This window comes from Dasypus novemcinctus, chromosome 17 (genome assembly GCF_030445035.2).
Source record: "Dasypus novemcinctus isolate mDasNov1 chromosome 17, mDasNov1.1.hap2, whole genome shotgun sequence".
NCBI classification, from domain to species: domain Eukaryota; kingdom Metazoa; phylum Chordata; class Mammalia; order Cingulata; family Dasypodidae; genus Dasypus; species Dasypus novemcinctus.
In genome coordinates this window covers 63420743-63440830 of record NC_080689.1, presented here as the reverse complement: position 1 = coordinate 63440830, position 20088 = coordinate 63420743, and the positions used below count along the sequence as shown (strand labels likewise).

Sequence of the window (20088 nt, the reverse complement as noted above, 5' to 3'; positions counted from 1 at the left end):
GCAGAACTCCTCTTCTGTGGGTCCCCCCGCCCCCGCCATCCTCCTCCATTTCTGGGTGCTGTGCTCCCAGCTGGACTACCTGGCTGTGTGATGCTACAATGTCCCAGGTGCCCCCCTCATCTCAGGGGCTCCTTTTTCTTCTCCAGAATCCCTGTGTGATCAGCATGGCTGTTGTTCTCACCCACAGGACAGACAAGGAGAACTGAGGGGGCAGGAGCACGGAGCACACGCTCGTCCTGGACACTGGCTTCTCGCACAGGGATGGGCCCCGCAGCAGTGGTTTCTGTGGCCCCCAAGATGAGGAGGTGAGTTGAGGTCATGCTGGTGTTGGCGGTGGTGGCCGTGCTCTCCCCCCTCGTGGCTCTCCTTGTTGTGGGCGAGCCCCTCGCGCATCTGAACCCCAATGGCTCTTCCTCCTCGTCCTGCACAAAGCCCTCTAGGGGACTCCGAATGCACCCAGAGGGTCACTCCACCACCAGCCCCAGGTCTGGGCCAGATGCTTCCTGGGTCCAGACAGAGGCCACCATCCAAGGGGGGAGGGTCCTCTCCAGAACCAAAGCTCATGAGGGAAGACCCTGAGAGGGGCTTGGAGCCAACTCCCCCCTTCTGGAATCCAACGCTAGGGTGTGTGTGCACCCTGTCCCCAGGCCCCAGGTGAGAGGTGGTGTTGACCCAGGAGTGGGGTCTTTCAATTCTACAACCTCGGGCAGATTCCTTATTCCAGGAGTTTCAGTTCCACCTGGGAGACAACACCTGGCCACCACCTGTGGAACCAGACAGTGAGTAGCCACAGTGGAGGGAGGGAGGGCCGGAAGGGAGCCGGTGTCGGGAGGCCCAGAACCCAGGACAAGCCTCTCCCCTGCCATCCCCAGGCCCCTCAGTGGGTCTGACCTCTTTAGAGGAGGGCATAATCTTTTTCTTTTTAATGTAGCTATAAGTATAATGTGCATCTCAAAGTGCACATAAAGTGCACAACCTGTTTTGATACATGTACACCCATGAAACCATCACCACAGTCAAGATGCTGAACACATTCACCACCTGCCTACCCCCCACCAAAGTTTTTAACCCTTTGTAATCCCTCTACTCCATTTTCCATCCTCCCCAGGCAACTGCGGCTCTATTTTCTGTCTCCGTGCATTAGTTTGCATTTTCTCCTTATAGGCATATAAGGGATGGACTGGACATACTCTTTTTTTTCTCCTCTGGCTTCTTCCATTCAACATAATTATCCTGAGTTTCACCCTTGCCGTGGCTTGCACAGTAGTTCATTCCTTTTTATTGCTGAGCTGGGTTCCATTTTATGGCTACGCCACGACTTACCCACTCTGCTGTTGACGGGATTTGGGTTGTTTCCAGTTTTTGATTTCAAATCTGCTCTGTCTAGTTAAAAATGGGTTTGTCATCTTGTTGAATATTGAGAATTCTTCATGTATTCTAGATACAAGTCCTTTTTCAAATGTGTGATTTGCAAATACCTTCTCTCAGTCTGCTTGCCTTGCCCAAAGTCATGAAGATATTCTCCCATTTTCTTCCAGAAATTTTACAGTTTAGGTCAATGATTCATTTGGAGTTAGTGTTTGCGTAAAGGTGTGAGGTGTGAAGTGAAGTTCACTTTTTTAAAAAAGATTTATTTATTTTATTTACTTAGTCCTACCTCCTCCTCCCCCCCCCCCCTAGTTATCTGCTCTCTCTGTCCATTCACTGCATGTTCTTCTGTGACCACTTCTATCCTTATCAGCGGTACCGAGAATCTGTCTTTCTTTTTCTTGTGTCATCTTCTTGTGTCAACTCTCTGAGTTGCAGTGCTACTCCGGGGCAGGCTGCACTTTCTGTCTTGCTCAGTGGCTCTCCTTACAGGACACACTTCTTGTGCATGGGGCTCCCCTACATGGCACGGCACTCCTCGTGCACATGAGCACTGTGCATGTGCCAGCTCCACGTGGGTTAAGGGGGCCCCGGGTTTGAACCATGGAACTCCCATGTGGCAGGTGGACACCCTATCTATTGGGCCAAGTCTGCTTCCCTGAAGTTCATTTTCATTTGTTTGGATATTACTATTCAATTGTTCCAGGGCCATCTGTTGAAAGGATTATCCTTTCTCTACGGAATTGCCTTTGCTTCTTTGTTGAATATCAACCTGGACTTCCTTTCTGTTCTTCTCACACCTGCAAAGGCCAGGTGGTCTCCCACTTCCCCTAGCCAGGGCTTGAGGAATAGGGCAGGGGTCCTGAGGGGAGGAAGGAACCAGGCAGTGACCATGGATGTGTGAAATTGAGTCCTTGCTCATGAGGAGAGCCAAGGCTGATGGCAAGACCAGGGGCAGTGGCCGGTGGGCTTGCTGGGAAGGAACCTGCAGAGGAAAGGGCTGCAGTTTCCTTGAACGGCCCTGGTGGCCAAGATCTCTCACTCAGGGCTCTCATATCCCCAAATTGCTCTGAAGGGACTCTTGTCCCTTCTGTTTTCTGTAGGGGTGCCCAGCCCTTTCAGAGGCGATTTCAGCTCAGAGGCCCCAGGTGACCTGAAGGTGTGGCACACCTGCATCATAGCACTGCGGATTGAACAGGGACCTTCTGCCAGGGGCACCTATTTTGCTCCTATTGTTCCCCCCCCCCCGAATTTGTAATCAGAAAATTTGTTTCTGGTCTACATGGTTTTCAGGAGTAACAATAATAGGTCAAGAAGGTCAATGGTTGTTGTACAAATATAGCTCAGGACTAAAAATGGAGGCCTTATTCACATCTTCTTTTTCTCTATGAATCTTCTAATGGTGAAATTTCTGTGGAATTAAACTTCAACAGCTCTAAGTTACATAATGAGTTATTTTCAAGTTCAGTTACAATGGCAAAAGAATCCAAGTCTCACCAGCGTGACTTCTGGTGTGTGTGGGGGTAACTAGTTTACAGTAAGCAAGATTTTCAGTCCTTTGAATCCGTTAGTTCATGTGTGATGGCTAATTAGATCTTTGGCTATTGCTTGGTCCAGGGTCAGGGAGGCGACAGGCCACGGGGGGTGCTCTCAGGGCCGTGGTGTAGGCATCTCCCCATGGAAATCTTTAGAACATGCTGGTTGATCTCTATGCTTCCCCATGAAATGGACCTCTTTGCTGGACCTCTGCATTTCCCCCCTGAAGATTCCCACCATTTTGGCATGGTGGCCGAGATAAGGAAGCTCTGCAGCTGTTTAAAGAGCATTTTAGCACCTGGGCTGTGGAGATGCAGATGCTGAAGTTCAAGGTGGACAATGTCTGTTCTCAGATCCAGACGCTCAGCAGCCACATGGAAAACACCAGTGCTGACATCCGGATGGCCAAAGGAGTTCTAGAAGATGCTGGCACCTGCCATATCCAGACCGAGATGTTATGGAATTCCTTGGAGGGGGCTGATGCTGAGATCCAGGGCCTAAAGAGAGCTCTGGAAAAGGCAAACACGTTGAATTCCCAGACCCATGATTTCTTACAAAGCAGTTCAGAAAACACCAGGGTTGCACCCCACATGTGAAGCCGAGACCTAGAAAATGCCAATGCTGAAATTCAGGTGTTAAAGTTCGGTTTACACTTGTCAAATATGAGTTTACAGAAGGCCAGTGTTCAGACCCAACTTTTGAATGGCCATCTGGAGAGGGTCAGTGTTTTAAGGACCCAGCACCAGGTGTTAAGCAGCAGTTTGGAAGGGCCCAGTGCTGAGATCCAGAGGCTCTGGGGAGCTCTGGGAATTGCAAGTGCTTTCAATTCCCAGACCCAGCCCTTTATAAAAGGCAGTGTAGACAACAGCACTTTTGAGATCCAGTTATTAAGAGGTTGGTTGGACAGGGCTGGTGAAGTGATTCAGTTGTTAAAAAGATATTTGGAAAATGCCATTGCCCAGACCCAAATGGCAAAGGGCAGGATGGAGCAGACAAAAGCTGAGCTCCCAGGAATAAGAACAGTATTGGAAAATGCCAGGGGAGTTAGAGACCCTAACACAAGGAATGAAGGGTGCTGCCGTAAATTCCCAGACCCACATGTGAGAAAACAGAGTGTAGGAGGCACAGGTTGAGATCCAGAGGCTACAAGTTAATGTGAGTAATACCAACTCACTAAGCATGAAAATCCAGGAGCAGCAGAGCAGCCTGGAGACCCTCCGTGAAGCCTTTGCTTCACAGGAGCAGCTACAAAGGACCCAAAGTAAGTGGTAGGGAGGGTCCACCCTGGGGAGGGCAGAGTTGCTTGGATATTACTGCCCATTTAGCCTCAAGCATGTGTCCCCTCTGGGAAAGAGCAAGGGTGGTGGAGAGAGGACAAATCCAATAACATGGCTCCTCTGTACCCAGGTGGTAGCACAGAAGACATGAGAAACTATGTCCCTGCTCTCAGGTGGCTTATAATCGCTCCACAAAATATCTCCATTTGCAAACCAGATCTTTGTGATGAAGGCATGTGGTAATGGCAAAGTGTACTTGTAGGGCCAGACAACATGTTTGTGACTTCCAGCTATCACAAACTGTGTGAACCTGAATAAGTTGTTTCCCTTTTCAGAGTATCACTTGCAAAATGGGGGCAATAGGATTTGCTTCACAGGGAGGATCAAATGAATCAACATACGTAATGCACTTAAGCTAGTAGGCTGGATTCAAGCATGTGTCTGACACTTTCATGAACATCTACCATGTGTCAGGGGGTTAAAAATGAATAAGAAATAATGCCTGCTCTTGAGAAGGTTACAAGATGCAAGATGGAGACAGACCTGTAAGCAAAGTCATATAGATTGGTGAAGGAGGTGTTAAGTTAGAAGGAAGTACTGGGAACTGAGAGGGGGGAGGCAAAAAGAAGGGGGAGAAGGAACCTTTTGTGGAAGGGGGGAAGGAAATCTATTTATCTAATCATCTATGTAATCTCTCTAAGCAAGTTTCAAAAAGCAAAACCTTTCCTGCATGAATTCACTCTGACATTTTATATTTATTCTTTAAAAAAAGAGCAAAGCTTGTCAAAATTGGAAAACCAAATTTATGACCCACTAATGGGTTGGTGGTTGCAATTTGAAAAACACTGGGCTAGAGAAGTGGGCAGGGCTGGAGAGACACGGGCTAGATTAGAAGGCCTCTGAGTGAGCTTGGCTTTCATCATCCAGAAAGTGAGGAGCCACTGAAGGGTTTTAAGGAGAACCCTGAGGTTCTCACTTGGGTGGCTGAACAGAGGGGTCCCCAACTGAGGAATAAAGGAGGAAGAGGAGCAGCAAGATTTGGACATGCTGGCTGCGGTGCTTTGGGGGACATCCAAGTGGACGTCACCTGCAGGCTGTCTGGAGTTGAGGAGAGAGGCCAGGGCTGCAGACATAGGCTTGGGTAGCCCCAGGTATGTTGGTTCTGGTTGCAGCAGTCGAAGTGGGGGTTTGCATGAGACAAAACACAGAAGAGGGCCGAGGGTGGGGACAGGAATCAACCTTCAGGGGGCAAGAAGGGAAAGACGTGTGTGTGAACCAACTGAGGACAGGGGAATTGGGAAATGCGCATTTGGGAAAGCCAAAAGAGGAGAGAATTTCAAGATGGGAGTGGTCAGTTCTGGCACATGCCAGAGAGGCCGTGTAAAATAAGAACTGAGAAGCATCCACTGAGGCTGGGCAATTAATAACTCATTGGAATGAAATTTCGGTGGAAGCAGATCATGGTTGTTGGGCGTGAATCGATCAGGTGTATCAGTCTGTCAAGGAGCATAGCTGAGAGGGAAGGTGAGAAGGTGTGGGAAACAAAGGCATGTTGTTTCCATGGAAGCAAGTTACTTTCTGACCACTGGGTCATGCTGTCCCTGGAGATGTATGTGCAGGTGACTAATCTCTCTGGGAAACATAACATTCCAGCAGAACCCAGACTTGATATCTCAAGTAACCTGGACAACAAGATTAATGAGTATATTTGTTTCAATAATATAATAGAACACTATGAGTTTTAGTAACTGTCTTATCCACTGTGCACTGTGTTATTTAGAATGAGGTAATGGGAATAGTTAGCTAGAATAGTTGCTGGTTCTCACAATTGCTTGGGGTATATAAAGAAGCCCCTTGAGATTAATAAATTTGTCTGATGAGCTTGAGAAATCAATGCTCTCAGAACCCCTGATCCCAATCTCTCTTTGTCTTTCATTCCCGATACCCTTCGGGTCCATCACTCCGACATTTGGTGCCCACCGTGGGGCCCGAAGTAGTGACTGCAGCAGAGATTCTTCCAAACCAGTATAGGGAACGTGGAACTGAAAACCTTCCAGAAAGGTTGAGGCATCCATCAAAAGGTGACTCGAGTCTGACCACACAGTGGTAAGAATTTTAATTAATCCTGTTTTCCGCTAGCATCAGGGTATGGGTAATCAACCAGGATGGATGGAAGAATATTCACAGGTACTAAAATCTCTTTTAAATACTGTCAGAGTTTCAGTAAAAAAGGCTGATTTACTTGAGCTTTTTGCCTTAGTTCAGAAACATTGTTACTGGTTTCAGCCTCAGGGGTGTAATGTTTTAAATTTGAAACAGTGGAAATGTGTAATGAAAGCTTTAGGAAGAGTATATCAAAGAGGGGAATCCATTCCTTTATCTGTGTGGGCTTTGTGCCAGCAAATTGTTGCCGCCTTAGATCCTTTACAGTCTGAAGAAGGAGAGAAAGATGAAATTACTATATTTTCTAAACCCATAAGTAAATTTAAAATGAAAGGAAGTAAATTGGAACAAAAACAGGAAGTTGAGGTGAATGGGGAACCATCATGTTTTTTCCCCTCATCCTGATATTAACCCTTTCATCAATAAAAGCTCAGTGAAGTGTCTTAATGAAATATCTTCTGTGTAGCCAGTACAACTCTCTGCACCTACTGAATTGCCTTCTGTTACTAAGCCTAAATTAGAAATGTTTTCAGATGTTGCTGATGCTTTGCCTTATGTTAAACAATTATTATCTGCTTTCCCCGTAACATTACATGCGATACCACCAGATACAAATAATTTGCAAGGGGGTGTCAAGTTTCATCCTGAGCCAAAAACTTTTAAACTATTGAAAGATTCAAAATGGGCAAAGATACTAAATAATGTCCTTGTTAGTGAAATCAGGCTTGTAAGAAAACTCTCTGTTAAAGTGTTAACTAAGATAAGGAAATTGTTCTGGCAGCAACTCTGCAACCCCCCTGCTGTCTACATGACAATGTAGCTGTGGGCTAGTGGGGGTTAATAGAGTTAAGCCACTGGAAAAAGAGAAAAACATGGCAACATTGGTGTTCTGTTTTATTTCCATGCTAATTCTAATTGGGCTTATTTAACCATGATATTAAAATTAGTACAAAAATTTTATCAAGGTTTAAAAAGGAATTTTCAGTTTTTTTTTTTATATTGACTTTGTAATAATATTACATTAAAAATATATATGTGAGGTCCCATTCAACCCCACCCCCCCACCTCCCCTCTCCCCCCCTCCCAGCAACACTCATTCCCATCATCATGACACATCCATTGGATTTGGTAAGTACATCTTTGGGCACCTCTGCACCTCATAGACAATGGTCCACATCATGGCCCATACTCTCCTCCATTCCATCCAGTGGGCCCTGTGAGGATCCACGATGTCCGGTGATCACCCCCGAGGCGCCATCCAGGGCAGCTCCACGTCCCAAATACGCCCCCACCTCTCATCTCTTCCTGCCCTTCCCCATACCCATCGTCCACCATGTCCACTTTTCCCAATCCAATGCCACCTCTTCTATGTGGACATTGGATTGGTTGTGTCCATTGCACCTCTATGTCAAGAGGAGGCTCAGATTCCACATGGATGCTGGCTGCCATCCTCCCATTTTCAGTTGTAATCACTCTAGGCTCCATGGTGTGGTGATTGTCCTTCTTCAACTCCATCTTAGCTGAGTGTGGTAAGTCCAATAAATCAGATTGTAGGTGCTGGAGTCAGGAATTTTCAGTTTTAAATCAATAGTTTACTCCTGAACTTCAAGTCTCAGTATAGTCTTACAGAGTAATAATCCAAAACTGTGTGTTAATGGTCTGTCTCAAGTTATCTTAACTGATTGCTGATAACTAATAAAAATGTTTCCAAGCACAAGCTTGCATGTTACAGGCAACATGGATTCCAGAGGAAATCTTAATAAGAACTTAAAAGCAGGTATACCAAGAAAGTAAGAATTATGAGTTAATTGTAAACTGTATGTTTCTGTTACTGTGTTGTGATTGTTCTGTGTTTGTCTGTTCGTTCAATGTCAGTGTATATTTTGATACCTCCGGATGGTAATATAAATTAATAAAAATTTATAAAAGAGCTCTATTCAAATGGCCAAAAATTAAATAAGTGCTTATATTAATACATAAGTTTAAATGTTAATAAGATCTCTACAGTGATAAAAATTGTAAGTCTTGATTAACAAAATTACTATGTCTTTTTATAAAAAGTTGTTCTTGCCTAGATTGAAATGAATAACTTATTTTTCTTCACAGGATAAGATGAAGGATGTAAAACTTAAATGAATATTAAAGATTAAAAGTTTGTGGAAATGCTGACTGACATTTAATAAGTTTTTTCTAAAAAGTGTGTTTTGTCCTAAAGTAGGATGCCTAATTTTCATAAACTCTTGGAACTTAAATGCATGTGGAAAGTTGTAGAAAGTATTGTGGTAACTTTAAGTAAAGAAATGTGTTCTGTAAAAGTAAAATTAGTCTTCAAATAATATAATTATAGTCTATATGGTTATAAATAATTATAAAAAGTCTTATGAAGCATTGTTTAAATTAAAATGTTTAAGTGGCTAATTCCAAAAGGTCATTATTAAACAAACCTGAATTAATAATAATAATAATAATAAAAGGTAATTTTATAACAGAAAAGCTTGGCTGCAGTCAGCCTCCCTTGACAACTTGCTTTTAGGAAACTGTTTCTGATATTGCATGCTATTAAGTATTTAAAGTAAAGAAAAGTTCATTATTTTAACAAGCTTGTTTAGTGTTAATGGTATTATAAGAAGTTTGCTTGATAACTTTGTATGTAGGCTATATGGAATGTGTTTTTATTATTAAGGAAACAGGAGATGATTTTGTCCTAAGATAAAATGATTGGTTATTAAGAAAGAGTAAAATATGGAATATAATCTGAGTGAATACTGAAAGTGCAGAAGTTTCATGGAAAAGGAATTTTTATGGTTAAAGTTGAATAAGATTTGATGGGTCTATCTATAAAATTTTAAAAGCTTTAATATCAAGTAGTATACTAACGCAAAGTTAAAAATTTTGTTCTCTCTCAAGGCCTCTCAAATCAATCTGTTTTGGTAAAAGTTTTTATCCTCAATAATCGGTATAAAAAGAAAGTCTGTTTTATCAAAACAGCTTCTTGTGCTCATAATTTCCTCGGTGTTCCAAGAAAGGAAAGTTTTATCTCTTTTAAAGGAACATAATGTTCAAAATTGCTTTCTCAAAATCAAATCCTGAAAAGTAGCCTTTTATTCCAAACTAATTATAAGAGATTTGTTCTTTTACCTTGAAAGAAAAATTAAAGTAATAATTAAGTTCATTTAATATGTTATAAGTTGAATAAAAGGTGTTTTAAAGTGTTATAAAATTAACAAGTTTTTTCTTTCCTTTAACCCTCTGTTAATTAAAGTTGTATGAGTAAAAGGTTTCTATAAATGCTTAAAAGTGTGTAAAGTTATCAATATTTCAGCATAATATTAAAAAGAAAATTACAATGTGGTTAATTATGGTTTTAATTATTATAAAAGAGTGTGTGTCACAGAAACAACCTCTTATCATAGATTAAAGTAACAACACTGTAGTATGCAGCAATCCCAAACACTGCTAATATGTTGCATAAAATTAATGTCCAACTGTATTGCTATCACTTTGTTTTAAAACTTGCTAAGACTTTCTTCAGTGTCTTCTTAGACAAATCAAGCCAGCTGCATTCCTCTATCTGTAAAAAACCCAACAGTAAACGTTTGCAGTTCTTTTCAGGGCTATGTGCATAGCCCAACCATCTTGTACAGTATTTACTGATAGTAATAGTAATAAAAAAGCAGCATACATTATTTCTCAAAAAGAACAGGTTTGGCAAACTCCTTATTCATCTGCTCAATGCACAGAGCTTTCAGCCATCATTAAGGTTTTACAAATGTTTGAGAGCCCTTGAACATTGTCTCTGACTCTGAATATGTATGTCTTACTGTCAAGCATATTGAAACAGCTCATATCTTTGCTACTAATGAGTTATCTCAACTTTTTGCTGACTTGCAACATCTCATCAGGTTAAGACAGCATCCTATTTACATTACTCATATACGCTTTCATACCTCTTTGCCTGGTCCTATGACAGCAAATAATGCTTGAGCTGATTTATTAGTAGGGTCTTTACAAAGTGCTCATGATTACCATGTTTTAACTCACATTAATGCTAAAGGCCTGCGAAATAAATATCAAAAGTTAACAAGACTACAGGCACAAGAAATTATTCGCACTTGTCCTACTTGTGGACCACTAACAGTGGTGCCTCTTCAGGCTGGAACTAATCCCAGAAATCCTGACTCCTAATCAATTATGGCAGATGGATGTTACTCACATACCATCCTTTGGTAAACTACAGTATGTTCATGTTTATATTGACACTTATTCTCATTTTATGTGGGCTACTGCTCAAAGTGGGGAATGTTTTCATCATGTTCACTCACACCTCTGGTCTGCTTTTGCTGTAATGGGATGCCCTCTGAAAATTAAAACTGATAATAAATCTTCTTACATTAGTAAATCCTTTGAATCTTTCTGTTTAAAATATGGTATTGAACATGTTACCAGCATTCCTTATAATCCTAAAGGTCAAGCCATAGTTGAACACAGCCATCATACCCTAAAAACTATGCTTTTAAAACAAAAAGGGGGAGATGATGGTATTATAACACCAAAAGATCAATTGGCGAAAGCTTTATTTACTTTAAATTTTCTTATGTTTATAATTCATTGACACCTGCGGAATGTCACTTTGGAAAATGTCAGATATCTACAGTGGACGCAGGAAATGAAGATCAACCAATATAAGCAATTAATGGAAAAAAGGCAGGATTAAAGTAAGGGGGCAAGGCTATGCTCTTATCATTTCAGAAAATGGAGAACAAATTTGGCTACCTGTAAAGAGGATTAAACCCCAGAATGAAGAGATGGGGTCTCCTGCAACTTCTGATGATGGTGATCGTAAGTAATGAAGAAGCTGCCAGTAATTACACTTATTGGGCTTATATACCTAACCCCCCATTACTTAAAGTGTTAACCTGGAAAGATCCATTCTTTCATATATATATCTGAATAAAACCCATATATTCCCTGGACCAATTGATGATTCATTGCCAATTAAACTCTATGAAGAAGGACAAAGAATCAATAATCTCGTATTACCATTTGATTATCGACCCTTATGCATTGGTAACCATCCTTCCTGTATATATGTTAAAAATTGGGCCATAACTATCTTCAAAAATAATAATACTCAGTTTATTGTGACTTTATTTCCCTCTTCCAATTTATTCATGACCAAAAATCCTACTTATGATTGTCCACTAAAAGACAGTAGGGATAAAGAAGGATGGCAAGAGTGCCATATAGGAAGAGGATCTGTCATTTTTAATGATTCCTATGGAATAGTGTGGGAAAGTGCTTCTATGGGGAGTTCCATTGAATATAATGACAGATTTATTTGGCATGGTCTAAATAGTAAAGGACAACAAAAAATATTTTTTACTAAAAATAATAGTGTTTGGAAACAGAAAGGGAAATTAATCCCTTCTCCATGGTGTAATATTACATCTATACACAAGCAGAAGCATCTGTGGAAAGTTTTTCTAGGAATAGCTCCTACTATAGAATGGATTGGGAATAATAGTAAGAATGGTCAATATCTGCATTTAAATCAAATTCATCATCTTCAGGCATGTGTAAGAGATCCTTATGTGTTTGTGGTTGGAAAATTAACTATAACCAAGAATGCTCTATTTTATAAAAGTAGGGCCTTGCATACTTATTTGTCTGAGAACATTTTACAGAATGGAGATTTCATTACAATGACTCAAAGGTGGCGGGGAATGTGGATCCCAGTGCGACTGAACCAAATTTGGCAATCGTCACCTGAGAGTCAACTGCTGTTCCATATGGCTCGAGAAATCCTGAAGCACTCGAAGCAATTTGTGGGACTGATAATAGCTGGCATCTTAGGAATGATTGGTGTCATTGCAGCTGCCACTATAGCTATCATGGCCTTGCATGACACGGTGCAGACTCAACAATACATGCATGAATGGCATAAGAATGCTAGTGACTTATGGCATAGTCAAGAATATATTGATGGAGAATTAAACAGTAGAGTTAATAATTTAGAATCAGCTGTTTTGCATATTGGAGATCAATTGTATAATTTAAACTTAAGGGGATTGAAATGTGATTAGAATGAAAGTAAATTTTGTATTACTCCACTTGCTTAAATAATTCTATATTTGATTAGGAAAAGATTAAAAATCATTTAATAGGTCATAAAGGTAATATGTCCTTAGAAATAGAAGAATTACAGAAAAAGTTATTAGAAATGTCTCATAATCAGATTTATGTAGCTGAAGATAAGGATATCTTTAATGATTTAATTTCTCATATTAATAAGTTTAATCCAGTAGATTGGTGGAAGTCTCAGCATTTTTTATGAGCATTAGGAATAGGACTTTGTGTATTAATCTTGTTGCTTATTGTGGTTGCTTGTCTGGGACGAGAAATATGCCAAAGACGGCACCATGTCGACGCGATGGGACAAGCTAATAATTTGGTACTTGCTAAAACCCTGATATAATTCCCCATGGTCAGAGCGCTTGGCTGGTAGTCAGTGACGGGTAAGACTCTCAGAGGAGGGCAACCTAAGACAAGCACAGTCACCCTGACTAAAACAAAAAGGGGGATATGTGGGAAACAAAGGCATGTTGTTTCCATGGAAGCAAGTTACTTTCTGACCACTAGGTCATGCTGTCCCTGGAGAGTTACATGCAGGTGGCTAATCTCTCTGGGAAACATAACATTCCAGCAGAACCCAGACTTGATATCTCAAGTAACCTGGGCAACAAGATTAATGAGTATATTTGTTTCAATAATATAATAGAACATTATGAGTTTTAGTAACTATCTTATCCACTGTGCACTGTGTTATTTAGAATGAAGTAATGGGAATAGTTAGTTAGAATAGTTGCTGGTTCTCACAATTGCTTGGGGTATATAAAGAAGCCCCCGAGATTAATAAACTATCTGATGACCTTGAGAAATCAATGCTCTCAGAACCCCTGATCCCAATCTCTTTGTCTTTCATTCCTGATACCCTTTGGGTCCGTCACTCCGACAAGAAGGGGGGAGGAGTGAAAAACAAATCATCTATTCCTCCATTACAACATGTATCTGTTAATTAAAGACAGTGTGGCAAATATTAAAAAATTGCAAGATGAGAAAGCAAGCATCAGTATTGCCATGAAAATTTGCCTGCTTTCCATCAGAACCACTTGCTAATATTTTGGTGAACTTGAGAGTGAGTTTCTAGATTCAGATAGGCTTCACCTGAGGTTTAAGGAAGGGGAACAGCAAAGAGGTGGAGGTTGAAGATAGGGAAGGAGAGAGGGAGGAGAGTCAAATGCATTTTGCATGACTGGCCTTGAAGAAGGTTGGGATGGTACTTGAATCTCTGAGGCTGGGAGGGGAGCAGCTGTGGAAGTTGGTGTCCACCCTACTGTGCAGATGTGGGAACATGAAACTGTGAGAGCTGGTATTAACCACATCTGTTTCTGGATTGCATAGGAGGTCACTTGCTAAGGAGGAGGATGCCTGTAGGGAACGGGGGGAGAGAAGGGATGGTTGGGAGAAGCTGCTGGAGAGATGGGAGCTGACAAATGAGGGACTTGGCAGGCAGTGCCAAGCCCCTGTTCTTTACCCTGTCTCCAGTTGAGTCTAAGGAATCACTGGCCATGCAGACCAGTGCCTAGAAGTCTTTCCTCCTTCCTGCCTCTCCTCGAGCCCCCCTGCTGCCCTCCTGCATTAGTATGGACTGAGAGGTGCTCCATCCTGGCTGTGCATTGGAGTCACCCAAGCACATGCCTGGGACTCATGTACAGAAATCTTATGGATTTTGGTTTGCAATGTAGCATGAGCACCAGGAAGTTTGAAAACATGGGTCGGGTATGGATGACTGGTTCTGAGGCCTCAGAGAGCATAAGAATCACACGTGGGCTTCTTAAATACAGACTGTTCAGAAACAATTTCAGAAAAAGCAGGTCTGCGCTGGGCCTGAGAAGGGGCATTTCTGCCACATGCCCAGGAGGCGCGATGCTGCTTGTCCAGGGAATGCACTTTGAGAACGCCTGGTCCACCCTGCCTGTCTCTTCCTGAGATCTTTGCATTTGGGTTCTGATGGATGTCTCTGGCCCAAACGGGATGGTCTTTTTTTCCTGTTGTGCCTTCACATTACATCACTTTGAAATATTTACAATGCAAACCTGAGCCATTGGGTAAAACCTTCAGGGCCTCCCATTGCTCACAGGGAAAAATCCAAATTCCTTGTCATGGGCATAAGATGTAGTGCTGGAAGCCTCTCCAGGCTCCTCTCCCACCCCTTGCATGGGGGCCACAGCCCAGGTTTTGCAGAGATCAGCTCGAGCCTTGCTGTTTCCTGCCTGCCTGCATTTGTACCTGCCATTTCCCCTGTCTGGAAGGCTTTTCTTGGACCCGATCACTTGGCAAATCTTCCTCAGTTTTTTTTTTACTTTTTAAAAGTGATTTTCTGATTAAAAATTTTAAATTTTAGAGCAGTTGTAGGTTTACAGGAAAATCCTTCAGAAAGTACAGAGCTTTGCCCATGATTAACGTTTTCCCTTAGTGGGTACATTTGTTACAATCGATGAACCAATATTATTATAATCATATGATTAACTATACTCCATAGTTTAGAGTAGGGTTCACTCTTTGTATTGTACAGCTCTTCATTTTCTTAAAATTTTTTTTATTGTGGTAACATATCTATAACATAAAATCTCCCATTTTTACTCTTTCTGTATAGACATTCACCAACATTGTGCAACCATCGTCATTGTTTCTGGCTGGAAGCTTTCCTTGGCTCCAAACGGAAACTCTCTACCAATTAAATATAAATTTCCCATTCCCTACACCTTCAGTTTTTTTTTTTTTTATGACTCATCTCAAGGAACATCTCATTCCAGATTCCCTTGCTAACTGCCCCCCCCCAGCCCAGGTGACATAGACGACACCCACTTTCATGCCTCTATTCTAACCCATGCATGGCATTTAATTGGTGCATCTTCCATCCCCTTATTACCTTATTACATCTGTCTCATTTCACAAGACTGTAAATTCCTCAAGGACATGAATCTTGTCTTATTGGTCTTTTTATAGCAGTCCCCAGCTCATAGAAGCTAAGGAATGTCGAACAATGAATGTATGAATGTTGAACATATGGATGAAGAAATGAGTGTTGTGGCACCATTTTAAATAGCTGCAGTAGAGATGATGTTACAGAGCAGGGTGTGGTGACAAGGAGGGAGGAAAGAGCTGAGACTTGGGGCTCCTGGTGACAGGATGAGCTCTTAGTGTGTGACACCTGTGAGGACAGGCAGAGCAGGTGATGAGGAAGTCCTGGGATAGTAATGGGTGTGGGTAGCCAAAGTGCATGGAGATCAAGTCAAGGGAAGTAAGGGAGACTCTGGATGGATGGACAACTTCCTAGACAGATGGTGGGAATTGAGGTGGAGAGTACTGTACAGTGGCAGCAGTGAGATGGGAAATAAAGTGACATGGTCACAAAAAAAATGTCTCAGCAGAGAGTTTTTCTGGGTAGCAGAGCCGAGTGTCCCAGGAGTACTGAGCCAGGAGTCTTGAGCTGCAGCTCTCTGGGGAATTGGGTAATGGGATAGGGGCATGGTCTCAGCAGCACTTGCCCTTGGGGAACCGAGCCTCAAGGACGTGGGCCTCAGTGGCCAGCTGCTGGCGGGTTCAGGAAGGCCAGCTCTGGGACATGCACCATCATCCCCCAGTTCCCTCTCCTCCCACCTCTGCTGCAGCTCAGCTTCTCTGGCTGCTCCTGCAAGGCTGGAAGTTCTTCAGGGGGAACTTGTATTACTTTTCTGATGTGAAGAAGTCTTGGAGGAGGCTGAGCAGTTCTGTGTGTCCCAAGGAGCTCACCTGGCATCGGTGACCTCCGAGGAAGAGCAGGTCAGAGCTGGGGGCTTGGGGTGGTTCTGACAGGGTTGGTATGTGACAAGGGACTTTGGTGCTTTGATCTTCCTCCTCTAGGGGAGGGCACAGCCCATAACCTTCATGTCTCCTGTCAAGCAGGGAACAAATGTTGAATTCCTCTGAGCATCTTGCACTGGAGGTGGAAACCTGGACAACAAACCCCTCTGTCCTCAATGAGTGGGGAGATTCCCAGAGGTGGACAGATGCCAGCAGCACAGCAGGGCAGAGGTGGGTGGTGGGGTGGGCACCCTGAGAGCATGAGGGAGCATGCTTTTCCGTCAGCCCCTCAATTCCTTTGGGCTTCCTCTCCAGTCATCAGTCTTGATTTTTTAAATTTTTTAATACCCCCCTACTTGAGGCTTGCTTGCCGTCTGCTGTGTCCATTTGCTGTGCATTCTTCTGTGTCTCTGTATTCATTCACTTTAAAATTATCCCACGCCCCCCTTGAGGCTTGCTTGTGGTCTGCTCTCTGTGTCTATTTGCTGCGTGCTTTTCTCTGTTTCTACTTGTCTCCCTTTTTGCTGTGTCACCTTGCTGAGTCGGCTCTCCATGGTGCTTGCAGGCCAGCAGCTCTCTGTGAGGTGCAGGAGAGCCAGCCTTCACAAGGAGGCCCCAGGACACGAAACCAGGGCCTCCCATATGGTCGATGGAAGCTCAAATGATTGAGCCACAGCCGCTTCCCCAGTCTTGACTTTTTTAAATGAAGAAGTTGAATGTTTTATTAGTAGGATAATAAGCAATAGTTACAATATTATATAAGGTTTATGATAACAATGTTACCCTTGAATTACATAATTTTTAGAAGTAGTTTTTATTTTCAGGTTATTTTGTGAATTCTGAATATAATACCTAGATTGTAGCCTAAGTCACAGGGTGTTGTGAAAAAAATAACCTGTTTTATGTTTATGTGTAATTATTTCGAAGTATATTTCAATAGTACAGCTGCAACATGTAGCTTTTCCACTGATATTGCAAAAAGTTGCCATTTTAAATCTCTACCACAATTGAAAATAACTATTCTGGATTAAGTTGCTTCAGGTTGGTTTATTTTCATTCCTAAATAGATTTTACATATTTCTCAAATGCTGCTTCACTCCATTGTTGAACAAGTTCTGAAGGTTTGCTCAGTGTCTTCTTGATCACCAACCACCTGCGTAACAAGATTTGTTGATAAGTCCAGGATTTTCTGCAACAACTTCATAAAGTTCTGTTGCTTCTCCTGATAGAGAACAATAGAGTTGGCTAGTAGCTTTTGGGCTTTCCGAAGCACCCTGCTCATCTCCTTTGTTCAGTTTTGTCCCAACTTTGAGAAGACTAGAGGAAACAACATGTCCCAAAGCTTCCTGTGCAAAACTGCTGAGTCCCGCGTTCCAGCACCGTTTTCTGCTGTTATCTGTTCAGGCTTGCCTGTGAATTTCTACACTGAGAGCAGAGCCGGCCGGTGCGCAGCATCCAATTGGCACCGGTGCCCCCCCCCCATGCCCCTGGCCCACAGGGTGCAGATCAATCTCTATTTTAATGTCAGTCAATCCCATGGCCGTGGAGGGCACGTGAGCAGGAGACCTAGGCTTCCTGGGAAGGCCAAGCACTCACATTCGATTTGAGGAGCACCAAGGCCATCGAGGCCCAGGGTGGCCATCTGGTGGGGTCAGTGTCAGGATGTGTCAAGGTTATTAACAAAAGACCTCACTAGCTCTGGTCATTTCAGTTGACATGACCGCCCAGCCCACAGGGCACTCCTGACACTGTTCTGTGGGTGTGAAAAAGGCTGTGCTGCACGTGAAGTGTCCTGAGAAACTCTGGCCACATGTTGTCCCAGGACAGCACACCTCGTATCCAGGGCTGGGACTAGGTAGGGACAGTCACGTGACGGGAAGCTGGGTCTCCCCGAGGGGCCCTGGCTGCTGCTTAGGTGCTGGACACACCAGGGAAGGACAGGGAGGGGTCCAGCTCTGCAGGATCGTGGGTTTCATGGGCCTGCGACCGGGAGGGGATGGCCCGGACTCCTCTTCATATGTCTTGGAGAAGCTGCTCCTCACACCCAGAGTCAGACAACCCACTGCCTCCTCTCTACAGGTGTTTCTGACCAAGTTCACGAGTGCCCCTCACCATGGGATTGGCCTCACTCACAGCGGCAGGTGGGCTCCTGGCGCTGGGTGGACGGGACACCTTTCAATGCTGCCTTGAGCCAAAGGTGAGTCCATCCATTGGACACACACATCCAGGCCTGGCTGGAGTTGCATGTGTGTCCTTGCCCAGTAAGTATTAGTGCGTGTGTGTCACAGAGGCATGGAGCCTCGCCTGGACCCCTCCACAGAGGACATCAGGACAGGACAGGGCCTGGGGCTGCAGAGGGTCCTCCTGTTCTCTTCTTTGACCACTCCCCTTCTTACACCTGCTCAGGCCTTGTTGCAAGGGGCCCTATCTGAAAGGGATCTGAGTGCGAGTTCTGGGGTGGAAGCTGAACGGTCCCTACCCTCTCCTTTCCCCAACTTGCTGCTTCACAGACACCCTCCCCATCCTTGGATCATCAGTGACTCAGGATGTCCTCAGCCGACCCAGGTCCACAGGGCAATGCAGCTCTGTCCCTGTTCTGGGGCTGCAAGGGGACTGGGGAGCTGTGTCACTTTAGTTCCATGTGCCCCAGCAGGGACAAGGGCCACTGCCTGTGTCTAGCTGAATAACGTCCCTCTGTTTCCAGGTTTTTGAGCAGGGACCAGCTGGACAAATGGACAATGGGAATGGGCACACAGAGGACTGTGTCCATACTCAGCAGATGTGCAATGACATATACTGTGATGCCACCTACCAGTGGGTCTGCAAGAAATCCGTGGGTCACGATGTGGCCTGAGTGCAGAGCAGAGCCAAGGGGACCCTCCCGGCGGCCAGCTCTGGGCCTCCTCCGTGCTGCCTGTGAGCCTCTGGCCTCTGCTTGCTCTCTGGGGCTTCCACTTGGCCTCCTGGGTGTCCTGCCTTGAACTGTTGTTTAACACTTTGGAGGCAGGATAGATAGGCACCTAAGGAGGAAGGGGCAGAAAAACCTAACAAGCCTGGCAAGAGAAACTGAGGCATTGGCCTGCTGGCTAGCATGAATGTGCTGAGCACACGGGCAAATTAGGAAGGGGCAGCTAACAAGCACACACCCTGCAGCGTACAGCACACAGCACACACCCAGCGGCTCTGTGATCAGGAGGCAACGTCGTTACATGGCGGAAAAGAGGGACAGAGCAAGGGGGCAGCACCCCTACCCCCACCCACTTTCAGGTTACCTCACGCCTCATTGACAGTGACCAGAGGCTGATCACCGGTGGTCAGCACAGCCTGCAGAGCTCGTGGACAGCAGCCAGAAGCCAACCACCCCCCACCAGCTTCCCCTAACCCAGCCCCTAACCTGCTAAGGGAATCGGATCTCCCAGTAGAGTTCCCCTGCTGTGTCTCAAGTATGCCAATCAGGGCACCCCTGGAGTCCTGAACCTCCACATATCAGGGGACCTCAGGGGAGAACTTTGCATTTCCTCCCTTGTGTGCATCCCTGCAGGTACACTTCCCTTCTCTTGCTTCACCCCAATAAATTGTTTGCCTGATTAACTTGTGGCTTGTCCTTGAATTCTTTCTCAAGAAGAAGCTGAGAACCTCGGTATTGGCTCTGATCACACTTCAAGATGTTGGCCCCATGTAAGCAGGGGGACCAATGGTGTGCCCTGGTGTGCTCCTCAGTGTCCACCTCCACAACCAGCACAGGCTGTCACACAGCAGGTCCTCAGTCAACACTTGATGAATGAATGAAAGCCCTTTGGGTGTTTTTCTCTTACAGCCCCCTGCCCCCACACTCACC

At 44.1% G+C, this 20088-nt stretch overlaps 1 long non-coding RNA gene across 2 annotated transcripts in view; it reads left to right on the top strand.

The window, feature by feature from the left end:
- Window positions 1-19841, top strand: part of LOC131274011 (uncharacterized) — a 41641-nt gene extending 21800 nt beyond the window's left edge. The window contains exons 2-7 of one of the 2 annotated variants that reach the window (XR_009181209.2): window positions 188-305; window positions 3258-6287; window positions 11094-11183; window positions 16353-16481; window positions 18330-18447; window positions 18955-19841. This is a non-coding gene — a long non-coding RNA (uncharacterized lncRNA). Of the gene's footprint in view, window positions 1-187; window positions 306-3257; window positions 6288-11093; window positions 11184-16078; window positions 16230-16352; window positions 16482-18329; window positions 18448-18954 lie in introns of those variants that run through there. The other variant, XR_011646176.1, reaches the window with a different exon arrangement.
- The last annotated feature ends 247 nt before the right edge of the window (window positions 19842-20088 follow it).